Below are 23,824 nucleotides of genomic sequence, written 5' to 3' on the forward strand. Positions count from 1 at the left end.
TAACAGATCAGGTTTAATAGGATGAGGTAACAGAGATCAGGGTCATGTGGATGAGGTAACATAGATCAGGGTCATGAGGATGTGGTAACAGAGAGATCAGGGTTATGAGGATGAGATAACAGAGTTCAGGGTTATGAGGATGAGGATGAGGTAACAGAGATCAGGGTTATGAGGATGAGGTTACTGATCAGGGTTATGCGGATGAGGTAATTAGAGAGATCAGGGTTATGTGGATGAGGACCAGAGATCAGGGTTATGAGGATGAGGTAACAGAGATCAGGGTCATGTGGATGAGGTAACAGATCAGAGTAAATAGGATGAGGTAACAGAGATCAGGGTTATGAGGATGAGGTAACAGAGATCAGGGTTATGAGGATGAGGTAACCGAGATCGGGGTTATGTGGCTGAGGTAACAGAGATCAGGGTTATGAGGATGAGGTAACAGAGATCAGTGTTATGAGGATGAGGTAACAGAGATAAGTGTCATGTGGATGAGGACCAGAGATCAGGGTCATGTGGATGAGGTAACAGATCAGGGTAAATAGGATGAGGTAACAGAGATCAGGGTCATGTGGATGAGGTAACATAGATCAGGGTCATGAGGATGTGGTAACAGAGAGATCAGGGTTATGAGGATGAGGTAACTTATTAGGGTTATGAGGATGAGGTAATTAGAGAGATCAGGGTTATGTGTCTCAGGGTTATCTGTCTCAGCCTCCAGTATTTATGCTGCAGTAGTTTATGTGTCGGGGGGCTGGGGTCAGTTTGTTATATCTGGAGTACTTCTCCTGTCCTATTCGGTGTCCTGTGTGAATCTAAGTGTGCGTTCTCTAATTCTCTCCTTCTCTCTTTCTTTCTCTCTCTCGGAGGACCTGAGCCCTAGGACCATGCCCCAGGACTACCTGACATGATGACTCCTTGCTGTCCCCAGTCCACCTGGCCATACTGCTGCTCCAGTTTCAACTTCCACCTGACTGTGCTGCTGCTCTAGTTTCAACTGTTCTGCCTTATTATTATTCGACCATGCTGGTCATTTATGAACATTTGAACATCTTGGCCATGTTCTGTTATAATCTCCACCCGGCACAGCCAGAAGAGGACTGGCCACCCCACATAGCCTGGTTCCTCTCTAGGTTTCTTCCTAGGTATTGGCCTTTCTAGGGAGTTTTTCCTAGCCACCGTGCTTCTACACCTGCATTGCTTGCTGTTTGGGGTTTTAGGCTGGGTTTCTGTACAGCACTTTGAGATATCAGCTGATGTACGAAGGGCTATATAAATCAATTTGATTTGATTTGATTTGAAATTTGATTTGATGAGGACCAGAGATCAGGGTTATGAGGATGAGGTAACAGAGATCAGGGTCATGTGGATGAGGTAACATAGATCAGGGTCATGAGGATGTGGTAACAGAGAGATCAGGGTTATGAGGATGAGATAACAGAGTTCAGGGTTATGAGGATGAGGATGAGGTAACAGAGATCAGGGTTATGAGGATGAGGTTACTGATCAGGGTTATGCGGATGAGGTAATCAGAGGAGATCAGGGTTATGAGGATGAGGTAACCGAGATCGGGGTTATGTGGCTGAGGTAACAGAGATCAGGGTTATGAGGATGAGGTAACAGAGATCAGTGTTATGAGGATGAGGTAACAGAGATAAGTGTCATGTGGATGAGGACCAGAGATCAGGGGCATGTGGATGAGGTAACAGATCAGGGTAAATAGGATGAGGTAACAGAGATCAGGGTCATGTGGATGAGGTAACATAGATCAGGGTCATGAGGATGTGGTAACAGAGAGATCAGGGTTATGAGGATGAGGTAACAGAGTTCAGGGTTATGAGGACGAGGTAACAGAGATCAGGGTTATGAGGATGAGGTAACTTATTAGGGTTATGAGGATGAGGTAATTAGAGAGATCAGGGTTATGTGGATGAGGACCAGAGATCAGGGTTATGAGGATGAGGTAACAGAGATCAGGGTCATGTGGATGAGGTAACATAGATCAGGGTCATGAGGATGTGGTAACAGAGAGATCAGGGTTATGAGGATGAGATAACATAGTTCAGGGTTATGAGGATGAGGTAACAGAGATCAGGGTTATGAGGATAAGGTTACTGATCAGGGTTATGTGGATGAGGTAATTAGAGAGATCAGGGTTATGTGGATGAGGACCAGAGATCAGGGTTATGAGAATGAGGTAACAGAGATCAGGATCATGTGGATGAGGTAACAGATCAGAGTAAATAGGATGAGGTAACAGAGATCAGGGTCATGTGGATGAGGACCAGAGATCAGGGTTATGAGGATGAGGTAACAGAGATCAGGGTCATGTGGATGAGGTAACATAGATCAGGGTCATGAGGATGTGGTAACAGAGAGATCAGGGTTATGAGGATGAGATAACAGAGTTCAGGGTTATGAGGATGAGGATGAGGTAACAGAGATCAGGGTTATGAGGATGAGGTTACTGATCAGGGTTATGCGGATGAGGTAATCAGAGGAGATCAGGGTTATGAGGATGAGGTAACCGAGATCGGGGTTATGTGGCTGAGGTAACAGAGATCAGGGTTATGAGGATGAGGTAACAGAGATCAGTGTTATGAGGATGAGGTAACAGAGATAAGTGTCATGTGGATGAGGACCAGAGATCAGGGGCATGTGGATGAGGTAACAGATCAGGGTAAATAGGATGAGGTAACAGAGATCAGGGTCATGTGGATGAGGTAACATAGATCAGGGTCATGAGGATGTGGTAACAGAGAGATCAGGGTTATGAGGATGAGGTAACAGAGTTCAGGGTTATGAGGAGGAGGTAACAGAGATCAGGGTTATGAGGATGAGGTAACTTATTAGGGTTATGAGGATGAGGTAATTAGAGAGATCAGGGTTATGTGGATGAGGACCAGAGATCAGGGTTATGAGGATGAGGTAACAGAGATCAGGGTCATGTGGATGAGGTAACATAGATCAGGGTCATGAGGATGTGGTAACAGAGAGATCAGGGTTATGAGGATGAGATAACATAGTTCAGGGTTATGAGGATGAGGTAACAGAGATCAGGGTTATGAGGATAAGGTTACTGATCAGGGTTATGTGGATGAGGTAATTAGAGAGATCAGGGTTATGTGGATGAGGACCAGAGATCAGGGTTATGAGAATGAGGTAACAGAGATCAGGATCATGTGGATGAGGTAACAGATCAGAGTAAATAGGATGAGGTAACAGAGATCAGGGTCATGTGGATGAGGACCAGAGATCAGGGTCCTGTGGATGTGGTAACAGATCAGGGCTATGAGGATGAGGTAACAGATCAGGGTTATGAGGATGAGGTAACAGATCAGGGTTATGAGGATGAGGTAACAAAGATCAGGGTTATGAGGATGAGGTAGCAGAGATCAGGGTCATGTAGATGAGAACCAGAGATCAGGGTTATGAGGATGAGGTAACAGAGATCAGGGTTATGAGATTGAGGTAACAGATCAGGGCTATGAGGATGAGGTAACAGAGATCAGGGTTATGAGGATGAGGTAACAGAGTTCAGGGTTATGAGGATGAGGATGAGGTAACATAGATCAGTGTTATGAGGATGAGGTAACTGATCAGGGTTATGCAGATGAGGTAACAGATCAGAGTAAATAGGATGAGGTAACAGAGATCAGGGTCATGTGGATGAGGTAACAGAGATCAGTGTCATGTGGATAAGGTAACATATTAGGGTTATGTGGATGAGGACCATAGATCAGGGTCGTGTGGTGAGGTAACAGAGATCAGTGTCATGAGGATGAGGTAACAGAGATCAGTGTCATGTAGATGAGGTAACAGATCAGGGTTATGAGGATGAGGACCAGAGATCAGGGTCATGTGGATGAGGACCAGAGATCAGGGTCCTGTGGATGTGGTAACAGATCAGGGCTATTAGGATGAGGTAACAGATCAGGGTTATGAGGATGAGGTAACATATCAGGGTTATGAGGACGAGGTAACAGAGATCAGGGTTATGAGGATGAGGTAACAGAGATCAGGGTCATGAGGATGTGGTAACAGATCAGGGTTATGAGGATGAGTTAACAGATCAGGGTTATGAGGATGAGGTAGCAGAGATCAGGGTCATGTGGATGAGGACCAGAGATCAGGGTCATGAGGATGTGGAAACAGATCAGGGTTATGCGGATGTGGTAACAGATTAGGGCTATGAGGATGAGGACCAGAGATCAGGGTCATGTGGATGAGGACCAGAGATCAGGGTCATGTGGATGAGGTAACAGATCAGGGTAAATAGGATGAGGTAACAGAGATCAGGGTCATGTGGATGAGGTAACATAGATCAGGGTCATGTGGATGAGGTAACAGATCAGGTTTAATAGGATGAGGTAACAGAGATCAGGGTCATGTGGATGAGGTAACATAGATCAGGGTCATGAGGATGTGGTAACAGAGAGATCAGGGTTATGAGGATGAGATAACAGAGTTCAGGGTTATGAGGATGAGGATGAGGTAACAGAGATCAGGGTTATGAGGATGAGGTTACTGATCAGGGTTATGCGGATGAGGTAATTAGAGAGATCAGGGTTATGTGGATGAGGACCAGAGATCAGGGTTATGAGGATGAGGTAACAGAGATCAGGGTCATGTGGATGAGGTAACAGATCAGAGTAAATAGGATGAGGTAACAGAGATCAGGGTTATGAGGATGAGGTAACAGAGATCAGGGTTATGAGGATGAGGTAACCGAGATCGGGGTTATGTGGCTGAGGTAACAGAGATCAGGGTTATGAGGATGAGGTAACAGAGATCAGTGTTATGAGGATGAGGTAACAGAGATAAGTGTCATGTGGATGAGGACCAGAGATCAGGGTCATGTGGATGAGGTAACAGATCAGGGTAAATAGGATGAGGTAACAGAGATCAGGGTCATGTGGATGAGGTAACATAGATCAGGGTCATGAGGATGTGGTAACAGAGAGATCAGGGTTATGAGGATGAGGTAACAGAGTTCAGGGTTATGAGGAGGAGGTAACAGAGATCAGGGTTATGAGGATGAGGTAACTTATTAGGGTTATGAGGATGAGGTAATTAGAGAGATCAGGGTTATGTGTCTCAGGGTTATCTGTCTCAGCCTCCAGTATTTATGCTGCAGTAGTTTATGTGTCGGGGGGCTGGGGTCAGTTTGTTATATCTGGAGTACTTCTCCTGTCCTATTCGGTGTCCTGTGTGAATCTAAGTGTGCGTTCTCTAATTCTCTCCTTCTCTCTTTCTTTCTCTCTCTCGGAGGACCTGAGCCCTAGGACCATGCCCCAGGACTACCTGACATGATGACTCCTTGCTGTCCCCAGTCCACCTGGCCATGCTGCTGCTCCAGTTTCAACTTCCACCTGACTGTGCTGCTGCTCTAGTTTCAACTGTTCTGCCTTATTATTATTCGACCATGCTGGTCATTTATGAACATTTGAACATCTTGGCCATGTTCTGTTATAATCTCCACCCGGCACAGCCAGAAGAGGACTGGCCACCCCACATAGCCTGGTTCCTCTCTAGGTTTCTTCCTAGGTATTGGCCTTTCTAGGGAGTTTTTCCTAGCCACCGTGCTTCTACACCTGCATTGCTTGCTGTTTGGGGTTTTAGGCTGGGTTTCTGTACAGCACTTTGAGATATCAGCTGATGTACGAAGGGCTATATAAATCAATTTGATTTGATTTGATTTGAAATTTGATTTGATGAGGACCAGAGATCAGGGTTATGAGGATGAGGTAACAGAGATCAGGGTCATGTGGATGAGGTAACATAGATCAGGGTCATGAGGATGTGGTAACAGAGAGATCAGGGTTATGAGGATGAGATAACAGAGTTCAGGGTTATGAGGATGAGGATGAGGTAACAGAGATCAGGGTTATGAGGATGAGGTTACTGATCAGGGTTATGCGGATGAGGTAATCAGAGGAGATCAGGGTTATGAGGATGAGGTAACCGAGATCGGGGTTATGTGGCTGAGGTAACAGAGATCAGGGTTATGAGGATGAGGTAACAGAGATCAGTGTTATGAGGATGAGGTAACAGAGATAAGTGTCATGTGGATGAGGACCAGAGATCAGGGGCATGTGGATGAGGTAACAGATCAGGGTAAATAGGATGAGGTAACAGAGATCAGGGTCATGTGGATGAGGTAACATAGATCAGGGTCATGAGGATGTGGTAACAGAGAGATCAGGGTTATGAGGATGAGGTAACAGAGTTCAGGGTTATGAGGAGGAGGTAACAGAGATCAGGGTTATGAGGATGAGGTAACTTATTAGGGTTATGAGGATGAGGTAATTAGAGAGATCAGGGTTATGTGGATGAGGACCAGAGATCAGGGTTATGAGGATGAGGTAACAGAGATCAGGGTCATGTGGATGAGGTAACATAGATCAGGGTCATGAGGATGTGGTAACAGAGAGATCAGGGTTATGAGGATGAGATAACATAGTTCAGGGTTATGAGGATGAGGTAACAGAGATCAGGGTTATGAGGATAAGGTTACTGATCAGGGTTATGTGGATGAGGTAATTAGAGAGATCAGGGTTATGTGGATGAGGACCAGAGATCAGGGTTATGAGAATGAGGTAACAGAGATCAGGATCATGTGGATGAGGTAACAGATCAGAGTAAATAGGATGAGGTAACAGAGATCAGGGTCATGTGGATGAGGACCAGAGATCAGGGTTATGAGGATGAGGTAACAGAGATCAGGGTCATGTGGATGAGGTAACATAGATCAGGGTCATGAGGATGTGGTAACAGAGAGATCAGGGTTATGAGGATGAGATAACAGAGTTCAGGGTTATGAGGATGAGGATGAGGTAACAGAGATCAGGGTTATGAGGATGAGGTTACTGATCAGGGTTATGCGGATGAGGTAATCAGAGGAGATCAGGGTTATGAGGATGAGGTAACCGAGATCGGGGTTATGTGGCTGAGGTAACAGAGATCAGGGTTATGAGGATGAGGTAACAGAGATCAGTGTTATGAGGATGAGGACCAGAGATCAGGGGCATGTGGATGAGGTAACAGATCAGGGTAAATAGGATGAGGTAACAGAGATCAGGGTCATGTGGATGAGGTAACATAGATCAGGGTCATGAGGATGTGGTAACAGAGAGATCAGGGTTATGAGGATGAGGTAACAGAGTTCAGGGTTATGAGGAGGAGGTAACAGAGATCAGGGTTATGAGGATGAGGTAACTTATTAGGGTTATGAGGATGAGGTAATTAGAGAGATCAGGGTTATGTGGATGAGGACCAGAGATCAGGGTTATGAGGATGAGGTAACAGAGATCAGGGTCATGTGGATGAGGTAACATAGATCAGGGTCATGAGGATGTGGTAACAGAGAGATCAGGGTTATGAGGATGAGATAACATAGTTCAGGGTTATGAGGATGAGGTAACAGAGATCAGGGTTATGAGGATAAGGTTACTGATCAGGGTTATGTGGATGAGGTAATTAGAGAGATCAGGGTTATGTGGATGAGGACCAGAGATCAGGGTTATGAGAATGAGGTAACAGAGATCAGGATCATGTGGATGAGGTAACAGATCAGAGTAAATAGGATGAGGTAACAGAGATCAGGGTCATGTGGATGAGGACCAGAGATCAGGGTCCTGTGGATGTGGTAACAGATCAGGGCTATGAGGATGAGGTAACAGATCAGGGTTATGAGGATGAGGTAACAGATCAGGGTTATGAGGATGAGGTAACAAAGATCAGGGTTATGAGGATGAGGTAGCAGAGATCAGGGTCATGTAGATGAGAACCAGAGATCAGGGTTATGAGGATGAGGTAACAGAGATCAGGGTTATGAGATTGAGGTAACAGATCAGGGCTATGAGGATGAGGTAACAGAGATCAGGGTTATGAGGATGAGGTAACAGAGATCAGGGTCATGAGGATTTGGTAACAGATCAGGGTTATGAGGATGAGTTAACAGATTAGGGTTATGAGGATGAGGTTACAGATCAGGGTTATGAGGATGAGTTAACAGATCAGGGTTATGAGAATGAGGTAACAGAGATCAGGGTCATGTGGATGAGGACCAGAGATCAGGGTTATGAGGATGAGGTAACAGAGATCAGGGTTATGAGGATGAGGTAACAGAGATCAGTGTTATGAGGATGAGGTAACAGAGATAAGTGTCATGTGGATGAGGACCAGAGATCAGGGTCATGTGGATGAGGTAACAGATCAGGGTAAATAGGATGAGGTAACAGAGATCAGGGTCATGTGGATGAGGTAACAAAGATCAGGGTCATGAGGATGTGGTAACAGAGAGATCAGGGTTATGAGGATGAGGTAACAGAGTTCAGGGTTATGAGGAGGAGGTAACTTATTAGGGTTATGAGGATGAGTTAATTAGAGAGATCAGGGTTATGTGGATGAGGACCAGAGATCAGGGTTATGAGGATGAGGTAACAGAGATCAGGGTCATGTGGATGAGGTAACATAGATCAGGGTCATGAGGATGTGGTAACAGAGAGATCAGGGTTATGAGGATGAGATAACAGAGTTCAGGGTTATGAGGATGAGGATGAGGTAACAGAGATCAGGGTTATGAGGATGAGGTAACTGATCAGGGTTATGCGGATGAGGTAACAGATCAGAGTAAATAGGATGCGGTAACAGAGATCAGGGTCATGTGGATGAGGTAACAGATCAGGGTAAATAGGATGAGGACCAGAGATCAGGGTCATGTGGATGAGGACCAGAGATCAGGGTTATGAGGATGAGGTAACAGATCAGGGTCCTGTGGATGAGGTAACAGATCAGGGTTATGAGGATGAGGTAACAGAGATCGGGGTTATGTGGATGAGGTAACAGATCAGGGTCCTGAGGATGAGGTAACAGATCAGGGTCCTGTGGATGAGGTAACAGATCAGGGTTATGAGGATGAGGTAACAGAGATCAGGGTTATGAGGATGAGGTAACAGAGATCGGGTCCTTTGGATGTGGTAACAGATCAGGGTTATAAGGATGAGGTAACAGAGATCAGGGGTATGAGGATGAGGTAACAGATCAGGGTCCTGTGGATGAGGTAACAGATCAAGGTTATGAGGATGAGGTAACAGATCAGGGTTATGAGGATGAGGTAACATAGATCAAGGTTATGAGGATGAGGTAACAGATCAGGGTCCTGTGGATGAGGTAACAGATTAGGGTTATGAGGATGAGGTAATAGAGATCGGGTCCTTTGGATGTGGTAACAGATCAGGGCTATGAGGATGAGGTAACAGATATCAGGATTATGAGGATGAGGTAACAGAGATCAGGGTGATGAGGTAACAGAGATCAGGGTCATGAGGATGAGGTAACAGATCAGGGTTATGAGGATGAGGTAACAGATCAGGGTAATGAGGATGAGGACCAGAGATCAGGGTCGTGTGGATGAGGACCAGAGATCAGGGTCATGTGGATGAGGTAACATATTAGGGTTATGTGGATGAGGACCATAGATCAGGGTCGTGTGGTGAGGTAACAGAGATCAGTGTCATGAGGATGAGGTAACAGAGATCAGTGTCATGTAGATGAGGTAACAGATCAGGGTTATGAGGATGAGGTAACAAAGATCAGGGTTATGAGGATGAGGTAGCAGAGATCAGGGTCATGTAGATGAGAACCAGAGATCAGGGTTATGAGGATGAGGTAACAGAGATCAGGGTTATGAGATTGAGGTAACAGATCAGGGCTATGAGGATGAGGTAACAGAGATCAGGGTTATGAGGATGAGGTAACAGAGATCAGGGTCATGAGGATTTGGTAACAGATCAGGGTTATGAGGATGAGTTAACAGATTAGGGTTATGAGGATGAGGTTACAGATCAGGGTTATGAGGATGAGTTAACAGATCAGGGTTATGAGAATGAGGTAACAGAGATCAGGATCATGTGGATGAGGTAACAGATCAGAGTAAATAGGATGAGGTAACAGAGATCAGGGTCATGTGGATGAGGTAACAGATCAGGGTAAATAGGATGAGGACCAGAGATCAGGGTCATGTGGATGAGGACCAGAGATCAGGGTTATGAGGATGAGGTAACAGATCAGGGTCCTGAGGATGAGGTAACAGATCAGGGTCCTGTGGATGAGGTAACAGATCAGGGTTATGAGGATGAGGTAACAGATCAAGGTCCTGTGGATGAGGTAACAGATCAGGGATATAAGGATGAGGTAACAGAGATCAGGGGTATGAGGATGAGGTAACAGATCAGGGTCCTGTGGATGAGGTAACAGATCAAGGTTATGAGGATGAGGTAACAGATCAGGGTTATGAGGATGAGGTAACAGAGATCAGGGTCATGTGGATGAGGTAACAGATCAGGGTTATGAGGATGAGGTAACAGATCAGGGTTATGAGGATGAGGTAACAGAGATCAGGGTTATGAGGATGAGGTAGCAGAGATCAGGGTCATGTGGATGAGGTAACAGATCAGGGTTATGAGGATGAGGTAACAGATCAGGGTTATGAGGATGAGGTAACAGAGATCAGGGTCATGAGGATGTGGTAACAGATCAGGGTTATGAGGATGAGTTAACAGATCAGGGTTATGAGGATGAGGTAGCAGAGATCAGGGTCATGTGGATGAGGACCAGAGATCAGGGTCATGTGGATGAGGTAACAGATTAGGGTTATGTGGATGAGGACCAGAGATCAGGGTGGTGTGGATGAGGTAACAGAGATCAGTGTCATGTGGATGAGGTAACATATTAGGGTTATGTGGATGAGGACCATAGATCAGGGTCGTGTGGTGAGGTAACAGAGATCAGTGTCATGAGGATGAGGTAACAGAGATCAGTGTCATGTAGATGAGGTAACAGATCAGGGTTATGAGGATGAGGACCAGAGATCAGGGTCATGTGGATGAGGACCAGAGATCAGGGTCCTGTGGATGTGGTAACAGATCAGGGCTATTAGGATGAGGTAACAGATCAGGGTTATGAGGATGAGGTAACAGATCAGGGTTATGAGGATGAGGTAACAGAGATCAGGGTCATGAGGATGTGGTAACAGATCAGGGTTATGAGGATGAGTTAACAGATCAGGGTTATGAGGATGAGGTAGCAGAGATCAGGGTCATGTGGATGAGGACCAGAGATCAGGGTCATGAGGATGTGGAAACAGATCAGGGTTATGCGGATGAGTTAACAGATTAGGGTTATGAGGATGAGGACCAGAGATCAGGGTCATGTGGATGAGGACCAGAGATCAGGGTCATGTGGATGAGGTAACAGATCAGGGTAAATAGGATGAGGTAACAGAGATCAGGGTCATGTGGATGAGGTAACATAGATCAGGGTCATGTGGATGAGGTAACAGATCAGGTTTAATAGGATGAGGTAACAGAGATCAGGGTCATGTGGATGAGGTAACATAGATCAGGGTCATGAGGATGTGGTAACAGAGAGATCAGGGTTATGAGGATGAGATAACAGAGTTCAGGGTTATGAGGATGAGGATGAGGTAACAGAGATCAGGGTTATGAGGATGAGGTTACTGATCAGGGTTATGCGGATGAGGTAATTAGAGAGATCAGGGTTATGTGGATGAGGACCAGAGATCAGGGTTATGAGGATGAGGTAACAGAGATCAGGGTCATGTGGATGAGGTAACAGATCAGAGTAAATAGGATGAGGTAACAAATCAAATCAAATCAAATCAAATTGATTTATATAGCCCTTCGTACATCAGCTGATATCTCAAAGTGCTGTACAGAAACCCAGCCTAAAACCCCAAACAGCAAGCAATGCAGGTGTAGAAGCACGGTGGCTAGGAAAAACTCCCTAGAAAGGCCAATACCTAGGAAGAAACCTAGAGAGGAACCAGGCTATGTGGGGTGGCCAGTCCTCTTCTGGCTGTGCCGGGTGGAGATTATAACAGAACATGGCCAAGATGTTCAAATGTTCATAAATGACCAGCATGGTCGAATAATAATAAGGCAGAACAGTTGAAACTAGAGCAGCAGCACAGTCAGGTGGAAGTTGAAACTGGAGCAGCAGCATGGCCAGGTGGACTGGGGACAGCAAGGAGTCATCATGTCAGGTAGTCCTGGGGCATGGTCCTAGGGCTCAGGTCCTCCGAGAGAGAGAAAGAAAGAGAGAAGGAGAGAATTAGAGAACGCACACTTAGATTCACACAGGACACCGAATAGGACAGGAGAAGTACTCCAGATATAACAAACTGACCCCAGCCCCCCGACACATAAACTACTGCAGCATAAATACTGGAGGCTGAGACAGGAGGGGTCAGGAGACACTGTGGCCCCATCCGAGGACACCCCCGGACAGGGCCAAACAGGAAGGATATAACCCCACCCACTTTGCCAAAGCACAGCCCCCACACCACTAGAGGGATATCTTCAACCACCAACTTACCATCCTGAGACAAGGCTGAGTATAGCCCACAAAGATCTCCGCCACGGCACAACCCAAGGGGGGGGGGGGCGCCAACCCAGACAGGATGACCACAACAGTGAATCAACCCACTCAGGTGACGCACCCCCTCCAGGGACGGCATGAGAGAGCCCCAGCAAGCCAGTGACTCAGCCCCTGTAATAGGGTTAGAGGAAGAGAATCCCAGTGGAAAGAGGGGAACCGGCCAGGCAGAGACAGCAAGGGCGGTTCGTTGCTCCAGAGCCTTTCCATTCACCTTCCCACTCCTGGGCCAGACTACACTCAATCATATGACCCACTGAAGAGATGAGTCTTCAGTAAAGACTTAAAGGTTGAGACCGAGTTTGCGTCTCTGACATGGGTAGGCAGACCGTTCCATAAAAATGGAGCTCTATAGGAGAAAGCCCTGCCTCCAGCTGTTTGCTTAGAAATTCTAGGGACAATTAGGAGGCCTGCGTCTTGTGACCGTAGCGTACGTGTAGGTATGTACGGCAGGACCAAATCAGAGAGATAGGTAGGAGCAAGCCCATGTAATGCTTTGTAGGTTAGCAGTAAAACCTTGAAATCAGCCCTTGCTTTGACAGGAAGCCAGTGTAGAGAGGCTAGCACTGGAGTAATATGATCAAATTTTTTGGTTCTAGTCAGGATTCTAGCAGCCGTATTTAGCACTAACTGAAGTTTATTTAGTGCTTTATCCGGGTAGCCGGAAAATAGAGCATTGCAGTAGTCTAACCTAGAAGTGACAAAAGCATGGATAAATTTTTCTGCATCATTTTTGGACAGAAAGTTTCTGATTTTTGCAATGTTACGTAGATGGAAAAAAGCTGTCCTCGAAATGGTCTTGATATGTTCTTCAAAAGAGAGATCAGGGTCCAGAGTAACGCCGAGGTCCTTCACAGTTTTACAGAGATCAGGGTTATGAGGATGAGGTAACAGAGATCAGGGTTATGAGGATGAGGTAACCGAGATCGGGGTTATGTGGCTGAGGTAACAGAGATCAGGGTTATGAGGATGAGGTAACAGAGATCAGTGTTATGAGGATGAGGTAACAGAGATAAGTGTCATGTGGATGAGGACCAGAGATCAGGGTCATGTGGATGAGGTAACAGATCAGGGTAAATAGGATGAGGTAACAGAGATCAGGGTCATGTGGATGAGGTAACATAGATCAGGGTCATGAGGATGTGGTAACAGAGAGATCAGGGTTATGAGGATGAGGTAACAGAGTTCAGGGTTATGAGGAGGAGGTAACAGAGATCAGGGTTATGAGGATGAGGTAACTTATTAGGGTTATGAGGATGAGGTAATTAGAGAGATCAGGGTTATGTGGATGAGGACCAGAGATCAGGGTTATGAGGATGAGGTAACAGAGATCAGGGTCATGTGGATGAGGTAACATAGATCAGGGTCATGAGGATGTGGTAACAGAGAGATCAGGGTTATGAGGATGAGATACAGAGTTCAGGGTTATGAGGATGAGGATGAGGTAACAGAGATCAGGGTTATGAGGATGAGGTTACTGATCAGGGTTATGCAGATGAGGTAATTAGAGAGATCAGGGTTATGTGGATGAGGACCAGAGATCAGGGTTATGAGGATGAGGTAACAGAGATCAGGGTCATGTGGATGAGGTAACAGATCAGAGTAAATAGGATGAGGTAACAGAGATCAGGGTTATGAGGATGAGGTAACAGAGATCAGGGTCATGTGGATGAGGTAACAGATCAGAGTAAATAGGATGAGGTAACAGAGATCAGGGTTATGAGGATGAGGTAACAGAGATCAGGGTTATGAGGATGAGGTAACCGAGATCGGGGTTATGTGGCTGAGGTAACAGAGATCAGGGTTATGAGGATGAGGTAACAGAGATCAGTGTTATGAGGATGAGGTAACAGAGATAAGTGTCATGTGGATGAGGACCAGAGATCAGGGTCATGTGGATGAGGTAACAGATCAGGGTAAATAGGATGAGGTAACAGAGATCAGGGTCATGTGGATGAGGTAACATAGATCAGGGTCATGAGGATGTGGTAACAGAGAGATCAGGGTTATGAGGATGAGGTAACAGAGTTCAGGGTTATGAGGAGGAGGTAACAGAGATCAGGGTTATGAGGTTGAGGTAACTTATTAGGGTTATGAGGATGAGGTAATTAGAGAGATCAGGGTTATGTGGATGAGGACCAGAGATCAGGGTTATGAGGATGAGGTAACAGAGATCAGGGTCATGTGGATGAGGTAACAGATCAGGGTAAATAGGATGAGGTAACAGAGATCAGGGTCATGTGGATGAGGTAACATAGATCAGGGTCATGTGGATGAGGTAACAGATCAGGTTTAATAGGATGAGGTAACAGAGATCAGGGTCATGTGGATGAGGTAACATAGATCAGGGTCATGTGGATGAGGTAACAGATCAGGTTTAATAGGATGAGGTAACAGAGATCAGGGTCATGTGGATGAGGTAACATAGATCAGGGTCATGAGGATGTGGTAACAGAGAGATCAGGGTTATGAGGATGAGATAACAGAGTTCAGGGTTATGAGGATGAGGATGAGGTAACAGAGATCAGGGTTATGAGGATGAGGTTACTGATCAGGGTTATGCGGATGAGGTAATTAGAGAGATCAGGGTTATGTGGATGAGGACCAGAGATCAGGGTTATGAGGATGAGGTAACAGAGATCAGGGTCATGTGGATGAGGTAACAGATCAGAGTAAATAGGATGAGGTAACAAATCAAATCAAATCAAATCAAATTTATTTATATAGCCCTTCGTACATCAGCTGATATCTCAAAGTGCTGTACAGAAACCCAGCCTAAAACCCCAAACAGCAAGCAATGCAGGTGTAGAAGCACGGTGGCTAGGAAAAACTCCCTAGAAAGGCCAATACCTAGGAAGAAACCTAGAGAGGAACCAGGCTATGTGGGGTGGCCAGTCCTCTTCTGGCTGTGCCGGGTGGAGATTATAACAGAACATGGCCAAGATGTTCAAATGTTCATAATGACCAGCATGGTCGAATAATAATAAGGCAGAACAGTTGAAACTAGAGCAGCAGCACAGTCAGGTGGAAGTTGAAACTGGAGCAGCAGCATGGCCAGGTGGACTGGGGACAGCAAGGAGTCATCATGTCAGGTAGTCCTGGGGCATGGTTCTAGGGCTCAGGTCCTCCGAGAGAGAGAAAGAAAGAGAGAAGGAGAGAATTAGAGAACGCACACTTAGATTCACACAGGACACCGAATAGGACAGGAGAAGTACTCCAGATATAACAAACTGACCCCAGCCCCCCGACACATAAACTACTGCAGCATAAATACTGGAGGCTGAGACAGGAGGGGTCAGGAGACACTGTGGCCCCATCCGAGGACACCCCCGGACAGGGCCAAACAGGAAGGATATAACCCCACCCACTTTGCCAAAGCACAGCCCCCACACCACTAGAGGGATATCTTCAACCACCAACTTACCATCCTGAGACAAGGCTGAGTATAGCCCACAAAGATCTCCGCCACGGCACAACCCAAGGGGGGGGGGGGCGCCAACCCAGACAGGATGACCACAACAGTGAATCAACCCACTCAGGTGACGCACCCCCTCCAGGGACGGCATGAGAGAGCCCCAGCAAGCCAGTGACTCAGCCCCTGTAATAGGGTTAGAGGAAGAGAATCCCAGTGGAAAGAGGGGAACCGGCCAGGCAGAGACAGCAAGGGCGGTTCGTTGCTCCAGAGCCTTTCCGTTCACCTTCCCACTCCTGGGCCAGACTACACTCAATCATATGACCCACTGAAGAGATGAGTCTTCAGTAAAGACTTAAAGGTTGAGACCGAGTTTGCGTCTCTGACATGGGTAGGCAGACCGTTCCATAAAAATGGAGCTCTATAGGAGAAAGCCCTGCCTCCAGCTGTTTGCTTAGAAATTCTAGGGACAATTAGGAGGCCTGCGTCTTGTGACCGTAGCGTACGTGTAGGTATGTACGGCAGGACCAAATCAGAGAGATAGGTAGGAGCAAGCCCATGTAATGCTTTGTAGGTTAGCAGTAAAACCTTGAAATCAGCCCTTGCTTTGACAGGAAGCCAGTGTAGAGAGGCTAGCACTGGAGTAATATGATCAAATTTTTTGGTTCTAGTCAGGATTCTAGCAGCCGTATTTAGCACTAACTGAAGTTTATTTAGTGCTTTATCCGGGTAGCCGGAAAATAGAGCATTGCAGTAGTCTAACCTAGAAGTGACAAAAGCATGGATTAATTTTTCTGCATCATTTTTGGACAGAAAGTTTCTGATTTTTGCAATGTTACGTAGATGGAAAAAAGCTGTCCTCGAAATGGTCTTGATATGTTCTTCAAAAGAGAGATCAGGGTCCAGAGTAACGCCGAGGTCCTTCACAGTTTTACAGAGATCAGGGTTATGAGGATGAGGTAACAGAGATCAGGGTTATGAGGATGAGGTAACCGAGATCGGGGTTATGTGGCTGAGGTAACAGAGATCAGGGTTATGAGGATGAGGTAACAGAGATCAGTGTTATGAGGATGAGGTAACAGAGATAAGTGTCATGTGGATGAGGACCAGAGATCAGGGTCATGTGGATGAGGTAACAGATCAGGGTAAATAGGATGAGGTAACAGAGATCAGGGTCATGTGGATGAGGTAACATAGATCAGGGTCATGAGGATGTGGTAACAGAGAGATCAGGGTTATGAGGATGAGGTAACAGAGTTCAGGGTTATGAGGAGGAGGTAACAGAGATCAGGGTTATGAGGATGAGGTAACTTATTAGGGTTATGAGGATGAGGTAATTAGAGAGATCAGGGTTATGTGGATGAGGACCAGAGATCAGGGTTATGAGGATGAGGTAACAGAGATCAGGGTCATGTGGATGAGGTAACATAGATCAGGGTCATGAGGATGTGGTAACAGAGAGATCAGGGTTATGAGGATGAGATAACAGAGTTCAGGGTTATGAGGATGAGGATGAGGTAACAGAGATCAGGGTTATGAGGATGAGGTTACTGATCAGGGTTATGCAGATGAGGTAATTAGAGAGATCAGGGTTATGTGGATGAGGACCAGAGATCAGGGTTATGAGGATGAGGTAACAGAGATCAGGGTCATGTGGATGAGGTAACAGATCAGAGTAAATAGGATGAGGTAACAGAGATCAGGGTTATGAGGATGAGGTAACAGAGATCAGGGTCATGTGGATGAGGTAACAGATCAGAGTAAATAGGATGAGGTAACAGAGATCAGGGTTATGAGGATGAGGTAACAGAGATCAGGGTTATGAGGATGAGGTAACCGAGATCGGGGTTATGTGGCTGAGGTAACAGAGATCAGGGTTATGAGGATGAGGTAACAGAGATCAGTGTTATGAGGATGAGGTAACAGAGATAAGTGTCATGTGGATGAGGACCAGAGATCAGGGTCATGTGGATGAGGTAACAGATCAGGGTAAATAGGATGAGGTAACAGAGATCAGGGTCATGTGAATGAGGTAACATAGATCAGGGTCATGAGGATGTGGTAACAGAGAGATCAGGGTTATGAGGATGAGGTAACAGAGTTCAGGGTTATGAGGAGGAGGTAACAGAGATCAGGGTTATGAGGTTGAGGTAACTTATTAGGGTTATGAGGATGAGGTAATTAGAGAGATCAGGGTTATGTGGATGAGGACCAGAGATCAGGGTTATGAGGATGAGGTAACAGAGATCAGGGTCATGTGGATGAGGTAACATAGATCAGGGTCGTGAGGATGTGGTAACAGAGAGATCAGGGTTATGAGGATGAGATAACAGAGTTCAGGGTTATGAGGATGAGGATGAGGTAACAGAGATCAGGGTTATGAGGATGAGGTTACTGATCAGGGTTATGCGGATGAGGTAATTAGAGAGATCAGGGTTATGTGGATGAGGACCAGAGATCAGGGTTATGAGAATGAGGTAACAGAGATCAGGATCATGTGGATGAGGTAACAGATCAGAGTAAATAGGATGAGGTAACAGAGATCAGGGTCATGTGGATGAGGTAACAGATCAGGGTAAATAGGATGAGGACCAGAGATCAGGGTCATGTGGATGAGGACCAGAGATCAGGGTTATGAGGATGAGGTAACAGATCAGGGTCCTGTGGATGAGGTAACAGATCAGGGTTATGAGGATGAGGTAACAGAGATCGGGGTTATGTGGATGAGGTAACAGATCAGGGTCCTGTGGATGAGGTAACAGATCAGGGATATAAGGATGAGGTAACAGAGATCAGGGTATGAGGATGAGGTAACAGATCAGGGTCCTGTGGATGAGGTAACAGATCAAGGTTATGAGGATGAGGTAACAGATCAGGGTTATGAGGATGAGGTAACAGAGATCAGGGTCATGTGGATGAGGTAACAGATCAGGGTTATGAGGATGAGGTAACAGATCAGGGTTATGAGGATGAGGTAACAGAGATCAGGGTTATGAGGATGAGGTAGCAGAGATCAGGGTCATGTGGATGAGGTAACAGATCAGCGTTATGAGGATGAGGTAACAGATCAGGGTTATGAGGATGAGGTAACAGAGATCAGGGTCATGAGGATGTGGTAACAGATCAGGGTTATGAGGATGAGTTAACAGATCAGGGTTATGAGGATGAGGTAGCAGAGATCAGGGTCATGTGGATGAGGACCAGAGATCAGGGTCATGAGGATGTGGAAACAGATCAGGGTTATGAGGATGAGGTAACAGATTAGGGTTATGAGGATGAGGACCAGAGATCAGGGTCATGTGGATGAGGACCAGAGATCAGGGTCATGTGGATGAGGTTACTGATCAGGGTTATGCGGATGAGGTAATTAGAGAGATCAGGGTTATGTGGATGAGGACCAGAGATCAGGGTTATGAGGATGAGGTAGCAGAGATCAGGGTCATGTGGATGAGGACCAGAGATCAGGGTCATGAGGATGTGGAAACAGATCAGGGTTATGCGGATGAGTTAACAGATTAGGGTTATGAGGATGAGGACCAGAGATCAGGGTGGTGTGGATGAGGTAACAGAGATCAGTGTCATGTGGATGAGGTAACATATTAGGGTTATGTGGATGAGGACCATAGATCAGGGTCGTGTGGTGAGGTAACAGAGATCAGTGTCATGAGGATGAGGTAACAGAGATCAGTGTCATGTAGATGAGGTAACAGATCAGGGTTATGAGGATGAGGACCAGAGATCAGGGTCATGTGGATGAGGACCAGAGATCAGGGTCCTGTGGATGTGGTAACAGATCAGGGCTATTAGGATGAGGTAACAGATCAGGGTTATGAGGATGAGGTAACAGATCAGGGTTATGAGGACGAGGTAACAGAGATCAGGGTTACGAGGATGAGGTAACAGAGATCAGGGTCATGAGGATGTGGTAACAGATCAGGGTTATGAGGATGAGTTAACAGATCAGGGTTATGAGGATGAGGTAGCAGAGATCAGGGTCATGTGGATGTGGTAACAGAGAGATCAGGGTTATGAGGATGAGATAACAGAGTTCAGGGTTATGAGGATGAGGATGAGGTAACAGAGATCAGGGTTATGAGGATGCGGTTACTGATCAGGGTTATGCAGATGAGGTAATTAGAGAGATCAGGGTTATGTGGATGAGGACCAGAGATCAGGGTTATGAGGATGAGGTAACAGAGATCAGGGTCATGTGGATGAGGTAACAGATCAGAGTAAATAGGATGAGGTAACAGAGATCAGGGTTATGAGGATGAGGTAACAGAGATCAGGGTCATGTGGATGAGGTAACAGATCAGAGTAAATAGGATGAGGTAACAGAGATCAGGGTTATGAGGATGAGGTAACAGAGATCAGGGTTATGAGGATGAGGTAACCGAGATCGGGGTTATGTGGCTGAGGTAACAGAGATCAGGGTTATGAGGATGAGGTAACAGAGATCAGTGTTATGAGGATGAGGTAACAGAGATAAGTGTCATGTGGATGAGGACCAGAGATCAGGGTCATGTGGATGAGGTAACAGATCAGGGTAAATAGGATGAGGTAACAGAGATCAGGGTCATGTGGATGAGGTAACATAGATCAGGGTCATGAGGATGTGGTAACAGAGAGATCAGGGTTATGAGGATGAGGTAACAGAGTTCAGGGTTATGAGGAGGAGGTAACAGAGATCAGGGTTATGAGGTTGAGGTAACTTATTAGGGTTATGAGGATGAGGTAATTAGAGAGATCAGGGTTATGTGGATGAGGACCAGAGATCAGGGTTATGAGGATGAGGTAACAGAGATCAGGGTCATGTGGATGAGGTAACAGATCAGGGTAAATAGGATGAGGTAACAGAGATCAGGGTCATGTGGATGAGGTAACATAGATCAGGGTCATGTGGATGAGGTAACAGATCAGGTTTAATAGGATGAGGTAACAGAGATCAGGGTCATGTGGATGAGGTAACATAGATCAGGGTCATGTGGATGAGGTAACAGATCAGGTTTAATAGGATGAGGTAACAGAGATCAGGGTCATGTGGATGAGGTAACATAGATCAGGGTCATGAGGATGTGGTAACAGAGAGATCAGGGTTATGAGGATGAGATAACAGAGTTCAGGGTTATGAGGATGAGGATGAGGTAACAGAGATCAGGGTTATGAGGATGAGGTTACTGATCAGGGTTATGCGGATGAGGTAATTAGAGAGATCAGGGTTATGTGGATGAGGACCAGAGATCAGGGTTATGAGGATGAGGTAACAGAGATCAGGGTCATGTGGATGAGGTAACAGATCAGAGTAAATAGGATGAGGTAACAAATCAAATCAAATCAAATCAAATTTATTTATATAGCCCTTCGTACATCAGCTGATATCTCAAAGTGCTGTACAGAAACCCAGCCTAAAACCCCAAACAGCAAGCAATGCAGGTGTAGAAGCACGGTGGCTAGGAAAAACTCCCTAGAAAGGCCAATACCTAGGAAGAAACCTAGAGAGGAACCAGGCTATGTGGGGTGGCCAGTCCTCTTCTGGCTGTGCCGGGTGGAGATTATAACAGAACATGGCCAAGATGTTCAAATGTTCATAAATGACCAGCATGGTCGAATAATAATAAGGCAGAACAGTTGAAACTAGAGCAGCAGCACAGTCAGGTGGAAGTTGAAACTGGAGCAGCAGCATGGCCAGGTGGACTGGGGACAGCAAGGAGTCATCATGTCAGGTAGTCCTGGGGCATGGTTCTAGGGCTCAGGTCCTCCGAGAGAGAGAAAGAAAGAGAGAAGGAGAGAATTAGAGAACGCACACTTAGATTCACACAGGACACCGAATAGGACAGGAGAAGTACTCCAGATATAACAAACTGACCCCAGCCCCCCGACACATAAACTACTGCAGCATAAATACTGGAGGCTGAGACAGGAGGGGTCAGGAGACACTGTGGCCCCATCCGAGGACACCCCCGGACAGGGCCAAACAGGAAGGATATAACCCCACCCACTTTGCCAAAGCACAGCCCCCACACCACTAGAGGGATATCTTCAACCACCAACTTACCATCCTGAGACAAGGCTGAGTATAGCCCACAAAGATCTCCGCCACGGCACAACCCAAGGGGGGGGGGGGCGCCAACCCAGACAGGATGACCACAACAGTGAATCAACCCACTCAGGTGACGCACCCCCTCCAGGGACGGCATGAGAGAGCCCCAGCAAGCCAGTGACTCAGCCCCTGTAATAGGGTTAGAGGAAGAGAATCCCAGTGGAAAGAGGGGAACCGGCCAGGCAGAGACAGCAAGGGCGGTTCGTTGCTCCAGAGCCTTTCCGTTCACCTTCCCACTCCTGGGCCAGACTACACTCAATCATATGACCCACTGAAGAGATGAGTCTTCAGTAAAGACTTAAAGGTTGAGACCGAGTTTGCGTCTCTGACATGGGTAGGCAGACCGTTCCATAAAAATGGAGCTCTATAGGAGAAAGCCCTGCCTCCAGCTGTTTGCTTAGAAATTCTAGGGACAATTAGGAGGCCTGCGTCTTGTGACCGTAGCGTACGTGTAGGTATGTACGGCAGGACCAAATCAGAGAGATAGGTAGGAGCAAGCCCATGTAATGCTTTGTAGGTTAGCAGTAAAACCTTGAAATCAGCCCTTGCTTTGACAGGAAGCCAGTGTAGAGAGGCTAGCACTGGAGTAATATGATCAAATTTTTTGGTTCTAGTCAGGATTCTAGCAGCCGTATTTAGCACTAACTGAAGTTTATTTAGTGCTTTATCCGGGTAGCCGGAAAATAGAGCATTGCAGTAGTCTAACCTAGAAGTGACAAAAGCATGGATTAATTTTTCTGCATCATTTTTGGACAGAAAGTTTCTGATTTTTGCAATGTTACGTAGATGGAAAAAAGCTGTCCTCGAAATGGTCTTGATATGTTCTTCAAAAGAGAGATCAGGGTCCAGAGTAACGCCGAGGTCCTTCACAGTTTTACAGAGATCAGGGTTATGAGGATGAGGTAACAGAGATCAGGGTTATGAGGATGAGGTAACCGAGATCGGGGTTATGTGGCTGAGGTAACAGAGATCAGGGTTATGAGGATGAGGTAACAGAGATCAGTGTTATGAGGATGAGGTAACAGAGATAAGTGTCATGTGGATGAGGACCAGAGATCAGGGTCATGTGGATGAGGTAACAGATCAGGGTAAATAGGATGAGGTAACAGAGATCAGGGTCATGTGGATGAGGTAACATAGATCAGGGTCATGAGGATGTGGTAACAGAGAGATCAGGGTTATGAGGATGAGGTAACAGAGTTCAGGGTTATGAGGAGGAGGTAACAGAGATCAGGGTTATGAGGATGAGGTAACTTATTAGGGTTATGAGGATGAGGTAATTAGAGAGATCAGGGTTATGTGGATGAGGACCAGAGATCAGGGTTATGAGGATGAGGTAACAGAGATCAGGGTCATGTGGATGAGGTAACATAGATCAGGGTCATGAGGATGTGGTAACAGAGAGATCAGGGTTATGAGGATGAGATAACAGAGTTCAGGGTTATGAGGATGAGGATGAGGTAACAGAGATCAGGGTTATGAGGATGAGGTTACTGATCAGGGTTATGCAGATGAGGTAATTAGAGAGATCAGGGTTATGTGGATGAGGACCAGAGATCAGGGTTATGAGGATGAGGTAACAGAGATCAGGGTCATGTGGATGAGGTAACAGATCAGAGTAAATAGGATGAGGTAACAGAGATCAGGGTTATGAGGATGAGGTAACAGAGATCAGGGTCATGTGGATGAGGTAACAGATCAGAGTAAATAGGATGAGGTAACAGAGATCAGGGTTATGAGGATGAGGTAACAGAGATCAGGGTTATGAGGATGAGGTAACCGAGATCGGGGTTATGTGGCTGAGGTAACAGAGATCAGGGTTATGAGGATGAGGTAACAGAGATCAGTGTTAT

The sequence above is a fragment of the Oncorhynchus kisutch genome, linkage group LG30 (genome assembly GCF_002021735.2).
Source record: "Oncorhynchus kisutch isolate 150728-3 linkage group LG30, Okis_V2, whole genome shotgun sequence".
NCBI classification, from domain to species: Eukaryota; Metazoa; Chordata; class Actinopteri; order Salmoniformes; family Salmonidae; genus Oncorhynchus; species Oncorhynchus kisutch.